The sequence below is a fragment of the Eptesicus fuscus genome, chromosome 2 (genome assembly GCF_027574615.1).
Source record: "Eptesicus fuscus isolate TK198812 chromosome 2, DD_ASM_mEF_20220401, whole genome shotgun sequence".
Taxonomy (NCBI): domain Eukaryota; kingdom Metazoa; phylum Chordata; class Mammalia; order Chiroptera; family Vespertilionidae; genus Eptesicus; species Eptesicus fuscus.
The window spans coordinates 100,197,171-100,216,639 of NC_072474.1; the positions used below are offsets into that span (position 1 = coordinate 100,197,171).

The window sequence follows — 19,469 nt, forward strand, 5'->3', positions numbered from 1 at the left end:
AACTACCAAATGAAAAACATGCTGAAACACATTCTCTTTAAAAATGTCTTATCTATATTAATGAAAGGATGATATGCTAATTAGACAGGACTTTTTCTGGATGTCCTTCCAGACAAAGCCGCAGCCACGGATGGTGGCTGCTGCTGTGAGGGCCAGGCTGAGGCTCAGGCAAGCCTAGGATGGTGGCTGCTGTTGTGAAAGCTGGGCCAAGGCTCAGACAGCCACTGTGGCTGTGAGGGCCTAGGCTCAGGCAGCCGCGGCGGCCGGCAGTGGCAGTAGCAGTGGCATGATGGGGGCGTCACCTTTCCCTGATGGGCCAGTTCCCTGCTGCAGAGGGAGGCCAGAGGCAACAGCAGCTAGGGGGTGATGGGGGCAGTGCCTTCCCCTGATCAGCATGTCTCCTCCTGCAGAGGGAGGCCAGACCTGCAGATTAAGCCATCAGTAGGACAGCCCCTGAGGGCTGCTGTACTGTGAGAGGGGGCAGGCCGGGCTCAGGGACCCTCCCCCCCACCCAGTGCACGCATTTTCATGCACCAGGCCTCTAGTCTATATATATAAAAGCTCAGCGACCAGAACCACAGAACAACCAGAATGAACAGTGACTATGACATGCACTGTAGCAGCCAACCAGTCAGATCTGGGCCCTGATTGGCCCCCACCCCCCAGCTGGCCTGGCCCCTGATCGGCCCCCAACACCCCAATCAGGGGCAAGGCTGGCCACCAACACCCTGATTGAGGGCATGGTCAGCTGGCCAACCACCCATGGCCCCTCCCCCTGCCAGCCTGGCCCGATGGGCCCCCATTGGGGCAGTCTGGCCAGACCCCACCCATGAACAAATTCATGCACCGGGCCTCTAGTCCTATTATAAAATCAAGGGAGAAATTAGCCTTTCTTCCTCATGCTATACTTTAAATATTGGGAAGATAAACTTGGTTTATCTTATCAGGCTGAATTAAGTTTGGGAATTATTTTTTAGTCCCCACTAAATCTTGCCTTTTAGACTACCTTTGGCCAATTAGTACAAACAGAGCTAAACTGCTGACTTTCATGTTCTTAGCAACGGAAGGTCTCTGGCTTAGCCAGTGCCCTATAGCCTCTGACTAACTTTCAGGAAATACTTCTTTGTGATAACATTTTCAAAGTATACTTAATAAGAAAGATTTTTCTGAGCCACAGATAAAAAATATTTGAGAAAAGGTTACGAGCAGAGGACTCATCCGTTTTCTTGTGTTTTTCATAATGAATACTTAGTATTAAATGTAAATCTCTGTCATGTAGTTTCATTATAGTGATCATTTAGTACCTTAACATAGCAAATAGTGAGTGGGGTAACTGTAGAATAGATATTTCAAAATAATTTTAAATATATATACTTATAGAAGTAGAATTTATTAACTAAAATGCAAATTTCCAGGTCTAGATTGATTTCAAAATTTTCAGTGAAAATGGGGAATAAGATAATTCTAACTTGGGGTTTCTCAACCACACCAATATTGACAATTGGAATTGATAATTTTTCATGTTGAGAGACTATACTGTGCATCATAGGATATTTAATGGCAACTTTGATCTCTACTCATTAGATGCCAATAGCATCCCCTTTGTAGTGACAACCAAGAATGTTTCCAGACACTGTCAAACATTTGTTAGAGGGCAAAACTACCCCTTTTTAAGAACCACTGATCTAGACAAAAAATATGACTATTAGGATACCAAGTCTGAAAATTACAAGGAATAGTATTAATTTATGGAGTACCAACTGTAGGGCATCCATGTGGTCAGCATATTATCCTATACTAGAGGCCTGGTGCATGAATTCATTCATGGGTGTGGTCCCTTGGGGTGGCCTGTGCGGATTAACCCTTTGCACTCGCTTACTTTTTTCTCGATTCCTGCTATCGATGCTAACCGTGTCGAGTCACACTTGACATCGGAGTGCAAAAGGTTAAGCCCAAGCTCACACCCTCAGGCTTGCAGTCCCAGCTTGCACCCCCAGCTTTACAGCCCTGCAGCTCCGCCTGACACCTTGCAGTGGCCTGGAACCACCCCCTCACCTGCTCCATCATCTCACCTGTGGGATGATTGATCAGGGCCAGGCCCCCCTGCCCGGCTCCCTTAGCAAATTGGAGTTGGGCAGTGGCCCTGCCCCTCACCGCTGCTGCTGGTTGCTGTCTATGGGTTGATTGGGTCCCCATTTGCACCCGCCTTAGCCTGCTCCACCATCCCACTGCAGTCCCACTCTTGTTGAGGCCCATTGGGGCTGGCAGCGCCTCCACTGCCGCCCACTGCCAATGTGCATCGCTGACACTCACCATGTTCCCTGCCACCTCCTGGTGGTCAGCACACATCATAGCAAGTGGTTGAACTCTGGGTTGAACAACCACCCGAGGGAACAATTTGCATATTATATGGGACTAGGGGCCCAGTGTACGAAATTCGTGCACTGGGGGTTGGGGGTCCCTCAGCCCAACCTGCCCCCTCTCACATATTGGGAGCCTTTAGGGGATGTCCTACTGACGGCTTAGGCCCGCACACCAGGGGGAGTGGGCCTAAGCCACAGTCTGGCCTTCCTTTGTGGGAGGCAACCGGGCTGATCAGGGTAAGGCACCAGCCCCATCATCCCACTGCTGCAGCCACTGCCAGTCACCGCAGCCACCAAGGTGTTTTCATCAACATGGACTCTAGTCCCTTCACCAAGAAAAAATGACAACTTTCTTTAGGCATTTTCAAGATGTGTCTTTCATAGGATATGCATTTCTTTATTTATTTTTTATCCTCACCTGAGGATATGTTTCCATTGACTTTTAGAGAATGTGGAAGAGAAAGGGAAAGACAAAGAGAAACATCAAAGTGAGAGGAACACTTTGATTGGTTGCCTCCTGCATGAGCCCTGATCTGGGCCCCAGCCAGGGAGGAGCCTGCAACCTAGGTATATGCCCTTAATCAGAATCAAACCCAGACCCTTCTGTCTGCAGGCTGAGGTATTATCCACTGAGTCAAACTGGCTAGGGCAGGATATGACATTTCTTAGCCCACCAGCAGCATACCTTCGTTTTTGTTTCTCCAGAAGTGTGGTGGAAAAACCCTAGATCACCTTTATGGATTCTTATTACCCAAGTTACTAAGAATATTACCAGTGGAATACAGGAAGCTTAGCCAATGAGCAGTCAGAAAAGGTATTTCCTCTATAATTCATACCAATCGAGGGCTGGGCCCTGCACAGGTCTAAAGCCTCTGGCCGAAGCTTTAGGCCTGTGCAGGCCCCTCCATCTCCCTCTGATCATTGGCTCAGCCCCTGCCCAGGCCTGCCCAGACCAAAAGCCTCTTGGGCAGGAGCGGACCCACAGCTCCCATAGATCAATCGCAGGGGGTCCGCTCCTGCCCAGGCCGAAAACAGATTGACAGCTCCCTGCCCAGGCTATCGATTGCAGGGTGTCTGCTCCGGCACCAGGCCGAAAGCCTCCACCAGAGGCTTTCGGCCTGGGGCTGGAGCGGACACCCAGCTCCCTGTGATCGATCACAGGGGGTCTGCTCGTGCACCAGGCCTAGTGCTGGAGCGGACACCCAGCTCCCTGAGATCGATCGCAGGGGGTCCGCTCGTGCACCAGGCCTAGTGCTGGAGCGGACACCCAACTCCCTGTGATCGATCAGAGGGGGTCTGCTCATGCACCAGGCCTAGTGCTGGAGCAGACACCCAGCTCCCTGAGATTGATCGCAGGGGGTCCGCTTGTGCACCAGGCCAAAAGCCTCCGCCGGAGGCTTTCGGCCTGGTGCTGGAGCGGACACCCAGCTTCTTGCAATCAATCGCAGGGGTCTGCTTGTGCACCAGGCCGAAGCAACCCCCAGCTCCCTGCGATCGATTGCAGGGGGTCCGCTTGTGCAGTAGGCCGAAAGCCGAGGCTTTCGGCCTGGTGGTGGAGCGGACCCCATCTCCCTGTGATTCGTCACATTGGGTCTGCTCAGGGCGCCTATGTATGCAAATTAACAGCCATCTTGGTTGGGTTAATTTGCATACTTGCCCTGTTTGGCTGGTGGGCATGGCTTGGGCGTGGTGAAGGTGCGGTCAATTTGCAAATTACTCTTTTATTGGGTAGGATAATAAAAGCCTAATATGCTAAGTGTCTGGTTGTATAGGCATCCATTTAACCAATCAAAGTGTAGTATGCTAACGATATGCTAAGGCCACTCAACCACTCGCTATGATATGCATTGACCACCAGGGGGCAGACAGTCAACCAGTCGACCAGTCGCTATGATGTACACTGAATACCAGGGCGCTCCGATCAATAGGTTAGCTTGCTGCTGGGGTCCTGCCAATTGGGACTGAGTGAGATGGGCGGGACAAGCCCTGGAGTCCTCCCGCGGTCCCTCCCTGGCTGGCCAACCTCCCTTGTCCCTCCCTAGCCCTGATCATTCACCAGTGGGTCCCTCGGCCTGGCCTGTGCCCTCTCACAATCCAGGACCCCTCGGGGGATGTCAGAGAGCCAGTTTCAGCTCAATCCCACAGGCTAGGCTGAGGGACTCCACTGGTGTGCAAATTTGTGCACTGGGCCTCTAGTGTACAATACCTGTCATGCAGAAAATGATTATAATTCATGCAAGTATATCTGAATACTGATTACAGAACTGAGATGGACTATTCAGTTATCTACAATTTTTATGCCTAGTTTCCCCCTTGGGATTTCAGTCTAGCATCATATTTTTATCTCATAAATTATGTTGATTAAAATGTTGGCAAAAAGTAGAGAATGTCCTTGGCATCTTGCACTATAATGGAAGCCCAAGACCTTTTTCATAGAAGATTTAGGAGAAGGCTGCCAATGAATATTAACTCTGATATTCCCTCAAAATGTTGAAATCTAACTGATGATCAAACAATTAAAAATCTAACTGCATTAAACACCCAGTTAACTGCATTCACTATTGCACTGGGCACTGTGAGCAAAGCAGAAAAAAAAAAAATCAAAATAAAAGTGAAGTAAGCCCTTCACTGAGATGCTTAAAACTAAATTCAGTTAGCAAGACACATAGCCAATAATTAACCTCACAGGCACAATCATGAGTAGTTCAACATGAGTTCTAAGAAAATGGACATCAGCATGCACCACAGTAGTGTTCTGAGACGATCACTCGACTGTGGTATGGAGTATAGATTGGAGTGAAGTAAAGATTCGTTGAAGAGATGCTGTAAAGGGGGCTGTTGAGAAGCTCCAGGTAAGAGATAACAAAGGCCTGAACTAGGGCACTGGCAGTGAAAATAGAAAGGGAAAGTCAGATTCCAAAGACATTCAAGGGGAAGGATTAACGAGTAAAAAGATTGGAGAGAGAGATGAGGGAGACCTCAGGGGTCAAGGTTGACTTTGAAATGCCTATCTTGAGAAACCAGTGTCTGTGATGCTTCCTGAGATAGAAACACCAATCGACTGTCCTCAAGATTCCCATGATGTGCAGGTTCCCAGGCAGTTCCCCTGTGCTGTTAGGGAGAATTTGGCCTGATATCTCCATTGTTGTAAGCGAGGCAGGATGTGCCAGTTACAGCAAACACGACAGAATCAGTACCAGGTCCCCTGCTTAAAAAAGGCAGCGTCTTTCACACTGCCAGAGCTTGAGGTAAGCACAGAGGAAGCCTTCACCTTATTTGACAAGAAGGTTTCATATTTTAGTCTCCTTCTTTCCTTGCCAGGCATGATCCCAAAGTTTTAATTCTTTAAATAGATTTGCTAGACCTATTTCATTTTACTGATTTTATGACTATAGATGAAGATTAGGCTAAGACGGCACTATACAATCATATGACTACAATTATATAACCATATCTATTGAAAGACATTTATTTAAGAATTACTTATAAAAAACACACACAAATAAATAACTAAGGTTAATTCTGATAATAAAGAAACAAACCAAAACTGTTGCAGCGATGAAGTGTCACTTCTTTTGCAAACTAGCTGTGCCCTGCTTCCCAGCTGCCACCCAAAGCCTCTACAGCTTCGTTATCTTCTCTGGGCATTCTCTTTATCTTCTGTTAGTAAATAAAATCTAGTGTCTCTTGGAGACAATGTGTCACATGGGGCCTGCTGCTGTGACTCAAGGCCTGGAGTTGGAGTAGGTGGATGGCCTAAATCTCTTTGTCTCTTTTAAACTACCCTTTCATGTTCCTCATGCACACATAATGTTTTAATCCCCCGTTAAAGACTGAACTATCCACTTCACCCTCCCTGGTCTTCCACTCTATCTTCCAGAGTGGCTGGGCCATTTATGCATTCTCACCAACAATAAGTGAGGGTTCTTATTGCTTCACATCCTTGCCAGCATCTGGTGTTATCAGTGTTCCTGGGTTTGGCAATTCTAACAGTTGTATAGGAGTATCTCGTTTGTTGTGTTAATTTGCATTTTCCTAGTAACATATAAGGTGGCGCACTTATTTACAAGATTATTTGTCACCTATATATCCCTTTTGGTGAGGTTTCTGTTAAGGTCTTTGGTACATTTTTTTCATTGGGTTTTGCATTTTCTCATTGTTTTGATTTAAGAGTTTTTCATATATTCTGGATGTGTCTTTGTAAATATTTTCTCTCAGTCTGTGGCTTGTCTACTCATTTTCCTGGCATTCTTTCTCAGAGCAGTTCTTTTATGCACTGACTTTTTTCACCGAGCTGCCCATTTCCTTTAAGTTTCTTCTAAAATGATTTGAAAAGAAAATATTGTGGTGATTTTAATTACAATTTTCTGAGTATTTCAGTGTTTTCTTTTTAAAAGTTTAAAATACATGTTATGTACAAGCTCCATCTCAAATAATTGGGAAGAAAAACATCCACCAATTTTATTTTTTACTTTACTAAAAATAGAGGATAAATATAAAATTTGATGTTCCCTTTGACTCTACCAATTGTACATGCATGTACTAACTCATTTAAATTAGCTGAAGTAAGAGGATGTTTTCACAAAAATGTATTCAGTGCAGTTTAACTACCATGAGCCCGGAAGAAATTGTTTTTAATCATTTTTAGAAAAGAAAATGTCAGAATATATAGAAATAGAAATCAGTACTGAGGTTACCAAAGTATCTAATGTATACTACTGTTATATTTTGATAGTCAAGAGCAACTCAACAGAAAAAAATAAAATAAAAAAGGACAAAAAAATTCAATGGGAATTTGTCCAAAGAAGGTATACAAAAAACCAACAGACATATGACAAGGTACTTAATATGACCAATCATTAGGGAAATGCAATCCAAACCACAATGAGATATCACCTCACACCTGTTAGGATGACTTTTATCAAACAAATAAACTATAAATGTTGAAGGATGTGGAGAAAAAATAAACCTTATGCATTGTTTGTGGAAATGTAGATTGGTACAGCCACTGTGAAAAACAGTATGGAAGCTTCTCAAAAATATTAAAAATAGAACTACCATATAATCCAACAATCCCACTTCAAGGTAAGTATATATAGAAAATAATTGAAATCATGATTTAGAAGAGATATATTCATCACCATGTTTATTGCAGCATTATTTATAAGGCGGAGATATGGAAGCAATTTAAAGGTTCATTGAAGGATGAATGGATATAAAAACATGACATATGCATACAATGCAATAGTATTCAGTGTTTAAAAAAGAAGGAAATCCTGCTATTTGTGGCAACATGGATGAACCTGCAGGGCATTAGACTAAGCAAAATGAGCCAGCCACAGAAGGACATGATACCACTTATATAATGAAACTAAAACAATCAAACTCATGGAAGCAGAGAGCAGAATGGTGGTTGCCAGAGCTTTGACTATTGAGGATGAATAACTCCTAGAGATCTGCTGTTTAATATAGTGACTACAGTTAACAATTCTATATTGTATACTTAAACATTTATGAAGAGGGTAGATTTTATGTTAAGTAGTTTTATAAAAAATAAGAGAGTGGGAGACATCATTTGAAGGTGATGGCTAGGTTAATGGCATAGATTGTGTTGATGATTGATATTTAGTTATTTATCTACAAATTCATCAAATTGTGTATATCATTTATGTAGAACACTTTGTATGTCAAAGAGAACAAAGAAACAAATATCAATATTGAGGTTCACAAAGTGCCTGATAAACACTCCAGTTAAAACTTGATATTAAGAGATTTTATAATTCTTCCAGGTTGAGCAGTAACAGATGCCATCTATTACCTATTCCTACAATATTAATATGAATGTTTGCACTTACAAATATTACATTATTTCTTTGACATTTAGAACACATAAATAGCATTAATTTCATTTTCAAAACCAAAAAGATACTTTTTTTGTGATTCAACTGAATCTTTTTCTTCATCTTCTTTGTATCTTAAAATGATCTAGAAGATTATTTCCATATTTTCAACATTCTTGAAAATACTAAGTTTTATGACATTTCAAATTTTAATTTCAAGATTTAAAATTATTTTAAATTCATGATTTAGCTTCATTTATACCCTTTATAGTGTATTTTTCAGCTTTTTTCATGTTTAGCCCAGAATTTCTTACTTTCTGAATATCATCCTGGATGACCTAATCAACATAATAGGACAAGAAAATGAATAAAAAATATAAATAAGAAAGAAGAAACAAAACTCTCAGTATTTGTTCATGGTATGGTTACTATTTAGAAAATATCAGTAACAAAGTTAGATAGCATAATTTATCCAAGATACCAATTATAATTGCAAGTACAAATATATGGTGCCTGAAAATAAATCTGATAACAACGTTTAAGACAATTGTAAGGAAATTATACATTTTTGAAGACTTAAAAACATCATGAATAGAGATGTATAATATTCAAAGATAAAACAATTTAAAATAAAAAGTATATTAATTACCCCCCCCCAAATTTAACAATAGTTTGAGTGAAATTTCAATGAAAAATTAAACCATTTTGCTCTAGTCAAGTAGCTAAATTGGTTAGAATCCTTCCAATATGCCAAGGTTGTGGGTACAATCACTGGTCAGGCACATTCAAGAATCAACCAATGAATGGGTAAATAAGCAGAACAGCAAATCTCTCTCTCTCTCTCTCTCTCTCTCTCTCTCTAAGTGTATGTGTGTGGGTCTTCTTCCCCCTCTCTCTCTCTAAAAAAAAAAAAATCAATCAATAAAATATATATATTTTTAAATTACAACATTTTTTATAATGGAAATTTGCAAGTAAATACTAAAATGTCGCCCGGCTGGCCTGGCTCAGTGGTTGAGCATCTACCTATGAACCATGACCTCCTGGTTCAAATCCCAGTTAGGCCACCTGCCCAGGTTGTGGGCTTGATCCCCAATAGGGGGCATGCAGGAGGCAGCCTACTGATGATCCTCTCTCATCACTGATGCTTCTATCTCTCTTGCCCTATCCCTTTCTCTCAGAAGTTAATAAAAAATATATTTTTAATGTACTTAAAAAGCAAGAAGCCAAAATTAACCAAGGCATTAGTGAGAGAGAAGAATTAGAGACTTTCCATTTAAAAAATATCAAATATTTAAAAAGTTTTATTAGCTAAGACAAATGTCACTGACAAGCATAGGCCAATATCCCTAAAATTTATTCCAAATTGTTCTAATAACTTAGAAGCAGTACTTCATTCATGGAAACAGATATTATGCCATAGATAATACTGTCTGTGTGTGGAACAGTGTAAAAGTGCTGATAATTAATTATCTATATAAATAAAAAAATTAGATCCTGTTTCACATCATAAACAAAAACTCAATTCCAGGTGGATAAAGAAATTGAATGTGAAGGCAAATCATTAGATGTTCTAAGAAACTATCATATCATATTTATGATATCACAGCACATCTCATCATATTATATAGTCTTATTAAAGAAAAAAATTTTAAAAACCCTAAAGAATATAATAGATTAGATATTATTAAAGATAAGCACTTCTGTTACAGGCACCCAAAACACCAGAAAAGGTGTTACTAGACAGCCCCCTGAGTCTGAGGGTGAGGGCTGTTCCTCCCTGGTTCTTGTCTTCTCTTATTAATGAATTTAAAGGAGAGACTCTGATCATGTTGTGATCAAGCCAATTTACTAAAGCAATTAAAGCGAGCAGATTTATTAAAGAAGCAAGGCAAGCAAATCTACTGTATTTCATCTGGCTCAGAGGGCAGATGGGTATCACTCAGCCAATATGAGGAGTGAGTTGGGTGGGGATTTGAGGTGTTCTATATCCTTCTGTCCACAGGTTTCAAAATTCCTCTGCTGAATATCTTGGGACAAATTAATTCTCAGGGCCACTTTTGTTGTGACCTGCCCAGGATTCATGAGAAGCACCTGGTAATTTTATCTTGCCAAGCCTTGAGAATTTGGCTTCTCTGCTTAGGGAGTAAAAACTAAAACTGCTCCCTCCTTTCTTTTCCCTTTCCTCTTCCTTCCCCCTTTCCTTCATTTTTTAATTGGAGATTCATTAACCATTTGCTTTCAAGCATCACCTGGAAAGATAAAGGCTTGCAATTTACAAGTTGGCTGCAAACTGGCCACACTGTTTGGCCTTGTTTTAACTTCTTTTGTCTTAGTTTTCCTATTCCACTTGCCCTGGAATTTTCCTAGCTTCTCAATGCCCTATTCATCAAGAGTTACCCAAAGAAAACATTTTCAAATCACAGCATAAAAACAATACTGATATACATAGTATGAAAATAATCTCTATAAGTAATTTAAACATATAGAGAACTCAATAGAAAAAAGACGAAAGACAGAAACAGGAAATTCATAGAGGCAAGCTGGTCAGCAGGGGGATTTAAGTGTGATCAACACATTGGTCATCACGGACATGTAAATTAAAAATAAAATGATATTGCAATGTATAAGTTTCCAGATTGGAAAACATGGCCATATCGAGTTTCAACACATGGTGAAGCAGTGGAAATTCTTACACACTGCTATATAAGAGGTAAATTTATATATTCATTATAAAAAAATTGGAAAATAAATTCTATATTATCTAGTAAAGCTGAGTATGTGCATTATCTAACAGCCAATGATTTCACTTTTGAATATATACCAGAGGGAAACTCTTTCCCATATGCTCCAGAAGATGAGTAAGAAAAAAGTAGCATTGTTTGAATAATAAGTCTGTAATGAACCACAGAGAATAGATACATTATTCTATATTTGAAAAATAAATGATTAAAAAGCAGTAAGAATGAATAAGCCAGAATTAGAATGTGTGTTATTTTCACACCACCAAGTAATCTCTGGCACCAGATCTACAATTCTACTCAATTCTGACACCATCTGCCTGGAGATAGGACCAGATCCCACATGATCAACTGGCTATAAATTGAAACTTCCCACAACCCTCTCCTAGGATTCACTTAATTTGCTAAAGCAGCTCACAGACCTCAGGAAACTACTGAGTAGATAACTAACTTATCACAAAGAATATTAAAGAATATGAATGAACAGCCAAAGAAAGAGATGCATAGAATGAGGTCCTGACTGCAGGAGCTCTGTCCCTGAGGAACATGGAGCGGGCATGTAGTTGTGTGTGGATCTCCCACGTGGAAGCTCGCTCAGAGCCCTGCTTTTGAGTTTTTATGAAGGTTTCATTAAAGAGGTGTGAATGACTAAATGACTGGTCATTGGTGACTGATTCAGCCTCAGCCCCTTCTCCTTCCCAAGAAGATGTAGGGACTGAAAGTTTCAATCCTCTAATCATGGTTTGTTCTCCTGACAATCTGCCTTCCATCCACAGGTGAGGTCCAAAAGTCATTTCATTAATATGAGCAAAGACACCTTTATTTCTCTCAACACTTAGGGAATTCTATTGCCAGAAACTAGGAAGAAGACCAAATACATCTTTCTTATTATAAATCACCATATCACACATACTCATTAGGGAATTCAGTGCCAGAAACCAAATATATCTTTCTTATTATAAATCACTAGATCACACCTACTCATTAGCATAATGAATCTCACCAATAAAATTTTGACAGGAAAAAAAGGTGTTTTAGAGACATTCATATAACATGACTCAATTTATTGTTTGTCATTGAACCTTATGTCTTTTAGGATATATGTAGATGTATGATAAAACAATGATTAACACAACTCCAGGACTGTGCCTACATATGGGGAAGTTATGGATTTGGGATGGGTTTAGAGGATTCTTCAAAGACACTAGTAATATTCTATTTCTTAAGTGAGGAGGTTGGTGCATATCTTATTTTCACTGCTCTTCTAAACTGTATATATATTATAATATATAATAAATGCATACATAAGCATTTTTTATATCTAATACATGTATGTATATAACATATACATATGTAAGTATATATCTGTACATATATGTGTAAATATATATATGAAAGAAAACAAGAGTTCCCAGAAATGCTCATTTTCTGTTACTGAAAAGTTTTAATTTAGCAATGGTAACAATAAAATATTAGTTGCTTTTAAAATTTTATTTAGAAGAGAAATTGAGAAAAATTGTAAAAATGAAAAACAAATAATATGATAGATTTCAGCTTGTAAACCAAAATGCCCTATATTAGGAAGTGCTGGTGACTCTGAAATCTGAGGTAGTTTTGTTACATGAGACCAACCTTTCTTCAATGAAAAAAGCTAGGGTATAAACATGGGATTTGGGGAATTGAAAAACAAAAGCTGTATGATCCTTTATCATCTGGCTCTTAGTGTCAGCCATGTGAAAGAGAATATGTCCCATTGGCCTCCAGCTAAATGGGTTTCTGAGTGAACAAGGATGAATGTGAAATCTGATACCACTCCAGACACTTCTAGACCATTACAAAGGAACTGAAAATATCTCAAAATCATCTCCTGCATTACAAAGGTACATTACAGCCTCCAATAAAAGCTGTTTTAAGGGTATAAATATACAGTGGATGGTAAGATAACAAGCAAAAACAAATGGAAAATTCATTAGCTTCACTGATCTTGCATAATATGTTTAAAATAAAAACCAGAGCTTTTGTTTTTAATCTCCTTTATTTTTTCAGTATCTTCCTTTTATGAATGAAAATTAATGAAATTAGTTTGGTGTGTCCTGTGAAAATCTGTGGCTTCCTGTGAGGGTTCTTGATTATGGCATATTATGAATGGCATTAAATATAATAAACTATTACTTATATAAGCCAGTCAGAGAAAAAACAGTACCATATGATTTCACTCATATGTGGAATCTAATGAAAAAAATGAACTAACAAGCAAATTAGAGACAAACTCATATATAGAGAGCAGGGTGGCAGCTGTAGGGGGTGTGAAGGGATTGAGCAAAAAAGAAAAAAAAGAAAAAGAATTCATGCATAAGGACAGCAGTGTGGTGCTTGATGGGGGAGGGGATGGTGGGAGGCTGAGGATGGTATAGAGGGGATAAATGTTGATGGAAGGAGATAGATCACTAGATCACACCTACTCTCAACACTTAGAGAATTCTATTGCCAGAAACTAGGAAGAAGACCAAATACATCTTTCTTATTATAAATCACCATATCACACATACTCATTAGGGAATTCAGTGCCAGAAACCAAATATATCTTTCTTATTATAAATCACTAGATCACACCTACTCATTAGCATAATGAATCTCACCAATAAAATTTTGACAGGAAAAAAAGGTGTTTTAGAGACATTCATATAACATGACTCAATTTATTGGGGTGGTGAACACACAATATAGTGTACAGATGATGCTGTAGATTGTGTACCTGAAACCTGTCTAATTTTCTTAACCAGTTTCACCTTAATAAATTCAAGAAAAAAATAGGCAAAGGACTTGAATAGTTCTTGAATTTTTCCAAAAATACACACAAATGGCCAACAACTACATGAAAAGGTGCTCAATGTCCATGATCATCAGGAAAATGCAAGCCAAAAGCATAATATCATATGCTGGGATGGCTATTATCAAAGACAATAGATAATAAATGTTGGGGAGGATGTGGAGGAAAAAGAGCCCTTGTACCCTGGTCATGGAAATGTTTGACCAATAAATAAATAAATAATAAATAATATAATAAACTATTACTTATATATAATAAACTCTTGTAGGCAGAATATGGGCCTCCTAAAGATGCCCACATCCTAATTGCTGGAACCTATTATAAGTTACCTTACATAGCAAAGGGGAATTAAATTTGCAGATGGAATTAATTTGATATCAGCTGACCTTAAAATAGGGAGATTATCTTGGATTATGCAAATGACCTTAATGCAGTCCAAGAATTCTTGAAAGTGGAAAAGTGAGGTAAAAGGAGGCCAGAGTGATATGATGCAAGAAATACCTAAACACTATTGCTGGCTTCAAAGAGAGAAGGGAACCTTGATCCAAAGAATATAGGTTGCCTCCAGAGGCTGGAAAAGGCAAATAACAAATTCTCTAGAGCTTCTAGAAAGAACTCAGCCCTACTGACACCTTGATTTTAACCCAATGAGACTCATAACCCGTAGCACTGTGAAACAATAAATTTGTGTTATTTAAAGCCACCAAGTTTATGGTCATTTGTTATAGCAAAACAAAGCTAATACTGAACAAAGAAACTATATGTGTTTGCTTTTAGTATCACATCCTATATAATAAAGATGTAATATGCAAATGGTCATTATGCCGTGAAGAATAACGACTGACTGAGTAACGACCGGATCAAGGATCAGCAGGAGGGTGGGGCAGCGGTGCTACAAGCAAGGGGCAGAGAGCTACAGGAGGGGGCAGAGCAGCAAGCTATGAGAGGGGAGACCAGGGGGCGGAGGGAGCTACAGGAGGGCAGGGCAGTGGGCAGAGAGCTACAGGAGGGTGGAAGAGAGCTACTGGCTACAAGCAGGTGGTGGAGTGCTACAGGAGGGAGCAGGGCAGCAAGCTATGAGGGGGGCGGGGACGAGGGATGGGGGGAGCTACAGGAGGGTGGGGCAGTGGGTGGAGAGTTACTGGAGGGTGGCAGCGAGCTACTGGCAAGCTACTGGTGCACAGATTCATGCGCAGGGCTACTAGTTTGTTTATAAAGAATAAGTTAGTTTATATCTAAACGTAAATCAGAAATGAACCCAGGGTATGCTGGGGTAACATTTATTTTAAAAATGTACCATTTTTAGACATTCACCTATTTATTCTTCCAATCTCTGACCATAATAAATTTACTGAGTAACCACTCTGTGCCAGGAATCATGGAAGCCACTGGATACAGAAATTAGACCTATTTTATTGGAAGTTACAATTTATGTATCTTTAAACTGTTAAGAAAATTGCTGTCACAAATGTGCCCCCAAATATCACAAACTTAAAGAAAATTAAAGTGAAGGTCCTATGCCTGTAAATTGATTGCAGGGTGAATAGCTCTCCTGACTATTTCCTCCCAAGCTGTCATTAAATGATCCAGACACCCTCCATTCTGTGGCTCCATCATCAGTGAGTTTTCAGTTTCATCTATTGAGGATGAGAGAAAGTATGAAGGATCTCATGACTGATTTTCAGGTCCAGACCTGGAAGTGACACATGTAATTCTGGGCACATTCCATTGGCATGAGTGCAGTAGTGTGACCACAACTAACTGCAAGGAGGGCTGGGAAGAACAGTCATCCCGTAGAGAAAATGGGGTTGGGAGACATATTGCTGGTATCAGCTGCAGTCTTCTCTTATGGATCGAATCCCCTCTTCTCACATGTGGGATATACCTATTCTCCTAACTAAAAAGTCTGCATTTACTGCAAACAACTCAAATGTAGGATTAGCAGTAATGTTCAGTAATCTCTATCTTATCCAGTGACCCTGAAGCATGAAACAAAATTTATCTACCTTATTTTCTTCTCAAAGAATGGAAAAAGGTACAACATAGATATAATCAACACTCGCATTTAGACAGAATATAAAGGAAGACCTATTGTTAATTATTTAAAATCACTGACACAGTTTTTATGAGGAAAGTATAGCTAGAATGCCAGATCTAAAAATATAACTTATAAGATTTTGTTAAATATCACAGATCTAAAAATATAACTTATAAGATTTTGTTAAATTTCATGGAGATAAACAGTTACAGAAACTTTAAAATTTTTCATAGAAGCATAGAAAAAAATCATATTTTTCTACCTCTATTAATTAATTTTAATCAGTTTTGTGGTACTATCAGATGATAGTGTAAGGTCCATAATGTTCACATCACACAAATATCTATATACAAAACTTGATACTGTTATGGGTGGAATATCGAGTTTAATATGAAATGGGCCAGGATAGGTAGGATCAATGCAAATTAAGTTAACTAAATTTCCTATAAAACTTATAAGAATAGAAAATAAAATTTTAAAGAGTAACCTTATTCTTTCATTTCATAAGTTTCTTCTGCACAAAAGAAGCCTATAAAATCAAAGTTTTATTTAATTCAGTATAGATATTAGGTTTTGTCAATGTATATTTTGCTTTAGAAATCTTGCAAAGTTTAGAATATTTGTATTACGATTATACTGCCATAATGTTTTAAAATCATGATATATTAATATTTCAATAGTGTCCAATGTTTTTATTTACTTATATATTTAATATCCCAACTATGTTTTATACTTAACCCTATTTTTTGTAAGGTAAATGGGCAGATGTACTACTCATAAAGGCAAATAAGATTGTGAAAGTGTTTTTAAAAAGAAATGGAAGCTGCTTGAAATGGCCTTTAATCCTTTTAGGCCCAAGATCACACACTTAGTTGTAAGAGCACAGAGTCAAACCCAAATTTGTTTGTCTTCAATGCATATGATATACTTTTTATTATTATTATTTTTTAAAATATATTTTATTGATTTTTTTACAGAGAGGAAGGAAGAGGGATAGAGTTAGAAACATCGATGAGAGAGAAACATCGATCAGCTGCCTCCTGCACACCTCCTACTGGGAATATGCCTGCAACCAAGGTACATGCCCTTGACTGGAATCGAACCTGGGACCTTTCAGTCCACAGGCTGAAGCTCTATCCACTGAGCCAAACCGGTCAGGGCTACTTTTTATTATTCTACACTGCTTATTTAACATCTTTAAATATTGGTTCTTTAAATATTGGTTCTTAAATCTTTAAATTGGTTCTCAAATATTTATTGAAGACCAATTATTTCCAGATACTTGGAAATATATAATATAATTTAATTTAATATTCTCAAATTAGGATGCCTCTGTTAATAACTCTCTAATCACACTTACCATTAAATGTAAACTCTGAGCATGACCTGGCTCCACTGGCCACTCTCTTTCCTCTTTACATGTTTTATTTACTGTATGGAAAAAATTACCCATTTTTCCCAATTCACCTATCAACTTACTTTCCTATCCAATTAGCCCCACAACTAGAATACAAAACCATCAGGCAACAATCTATTTATTTCACCCATATCCCAGGTATCTAGAAGAGTCAACAAATATTTTCTTTTTTTTTAAATATATTTTTATTGATTTCAGAGAGGAAGGGAAAGGGAGAGAGAGATAGAAACATCAATGATGAGAGAGAAGCATTGATAGGCTACCTCCTACATGTCACCTACTGGGGATTGAGCCTGCAGCCCAGGTATGTGCCCTTAACGGAAATTGAACCTGAGACCCTTCAGTCCGCAGGCCAAAGCTCTATCCACTGAGCCAAACCAGCCAGGACAACACATATTTTCTTAATGGAGAAATATGCAGATGAAGAAACAAAGGTTCTAATAAAGCTCAGAGGTTCATAGAGTGAGTAACTATTATGATAGTTATTGAATCCTATGTGATCCAAACTCTTCCTCATTTATTATTTCACTGAATTCCTAAGTGATTTTTTTTTCAGATTATTTTAGATGAAGTATATTTAATTCAAAGAGATTTGCTATGTATACAGGAAGGAATTTTTCCACATGGAGTAGGCTAGTGTTAAAAGCATATACACTCACACTTACAAACTCCAATGATATTATAGAGCAGATTCTATGTTCTTTTTATTGTTGTTGGAGGATTTATCTATGATAACAAAAAGTATAGTTAGAATTTTTTCTTTAAAATTTTTACAAGACACATGTTTAAAAATAGTAATATACTAGAGTCAGTCACTCTGAATAAAAATTTCATATTAATAATGTGGTAGATAAATGGTAGTGAACATCAAAGAGATTTGAAATCATGACAGTTCATATATTCATATAATAAAAATTCTCATCCAGAGGATTTATTTTTGTATCTCGCTTGTTCTTAACCATTTCTGTCATTTAAACGTTAAAGGTTCTTGTGGTAGAATGCCTCAGGATATGGTTATTGAATTTATAAATAAAAGATGCCCAGCCTAAAGTGATAAGCTGTTGGGTAAGTGAAAGGAAAGATGAGAGACCATCCTGACTCTTAAGAATTCTGGCAGCAACAAAATATATGTTAGAAAAATTAGTCATAAAGGAAGTATAATTGCTCTTGACTAAAATGTGAAGTTAAAAAATATTTTTAGTTATTAAAATTTTACTATGTTTTGTCAAATAAAGTGATACATAGAGAAATAAATATCTTCTTCCAGTTCTTCACAAAAGCTGCAAAATCAATACTGGGAGAACTAAAGTTAATAAATAATAATAATGTGCAATGTCAGTATCTATAATAATAAAAGCATAATATGCTAATTAGACCAGAAGTCCTTCTGGCCGACCTTCCGGACAAAGCCGGGGCTGCGAGGGAAGCCCAGGTCCCGGGTGCCAGAGGGAAGCCTGAGTCCCGGGGCGCCAGAGGGAAGCCGGTGCCTGCAGCCGGGGGAAGGAAGGCCTACTCTTGCATGAATTTCATGCATCAGGCCTCTAGTATTATATAAATTATAAATGAAGAGTTAAATGAGAATGAAAACTTAAACAGCATGGTACTTGTTTGGTTATAGACAACCTCTACTGTCACTATAGCTTAGTTTTAAATTATTATAGAGCAGATTTAGAGCAGTTTAGCAGGTTTTACCTTGATGTCTTGGATGTCATCAATATAAACATGTAAAACATTAAAAATAACATGGAGAGATGACGAAGATACAAAGAAGAATATTATATTTTGTATGGGTTCTGCCTGAAGGCAGTAAAACGGTCTGTTAAAATTTTTCAAAATTTTTCTAGTTTGCTCAAATCTTCATTACTCTTTTAAATGGAAAAACAATAGTCCAATTACACTCTGGCTGCTGTGGCTCAGCTAGTTGAGCATTGTCCTGCACACTGAAATGTCACTGGTTCAATTCCCAATCAAGTCACATACATGCCCAGGTTGCAGGTTTGGTCCCTGGTTGGGGTGCATAAGAGAGGCAACCAATTGATGTTTCCTTATCGCTCCCTTTCCTTTCCTCTCTCTCTAAAATCTACACTATCCACAGCAGGATTTCAGATTCCTTTCTGGGTGCAGTACCCTAGATATCAGGTCAGTATATGAGGTAACATATTCAACAAAATTTAAAGAAGCACAGCTCTCTTAGCAAAGATTGCTGAAAATGTGCTATACCAAATATCTACATATCAATT

The 19,469-nt window shown here is 38.7% G+C and overlaps 1 long non-coding RNA gene across 3 annotated transcripts in view; it reads left to right on the forward strand.

Annotated features, from left to right (window-relative positions):
- LOC114231016 (uncharacterized) overlaps positions 1 to 19,469 on the forward strand; it is a 152,925-nt gene that overhangs the window by 50,608 nt on the left and 82,848 nt on the right. The gene's annotated exons all lie outside the window — the stretch shown is intronic.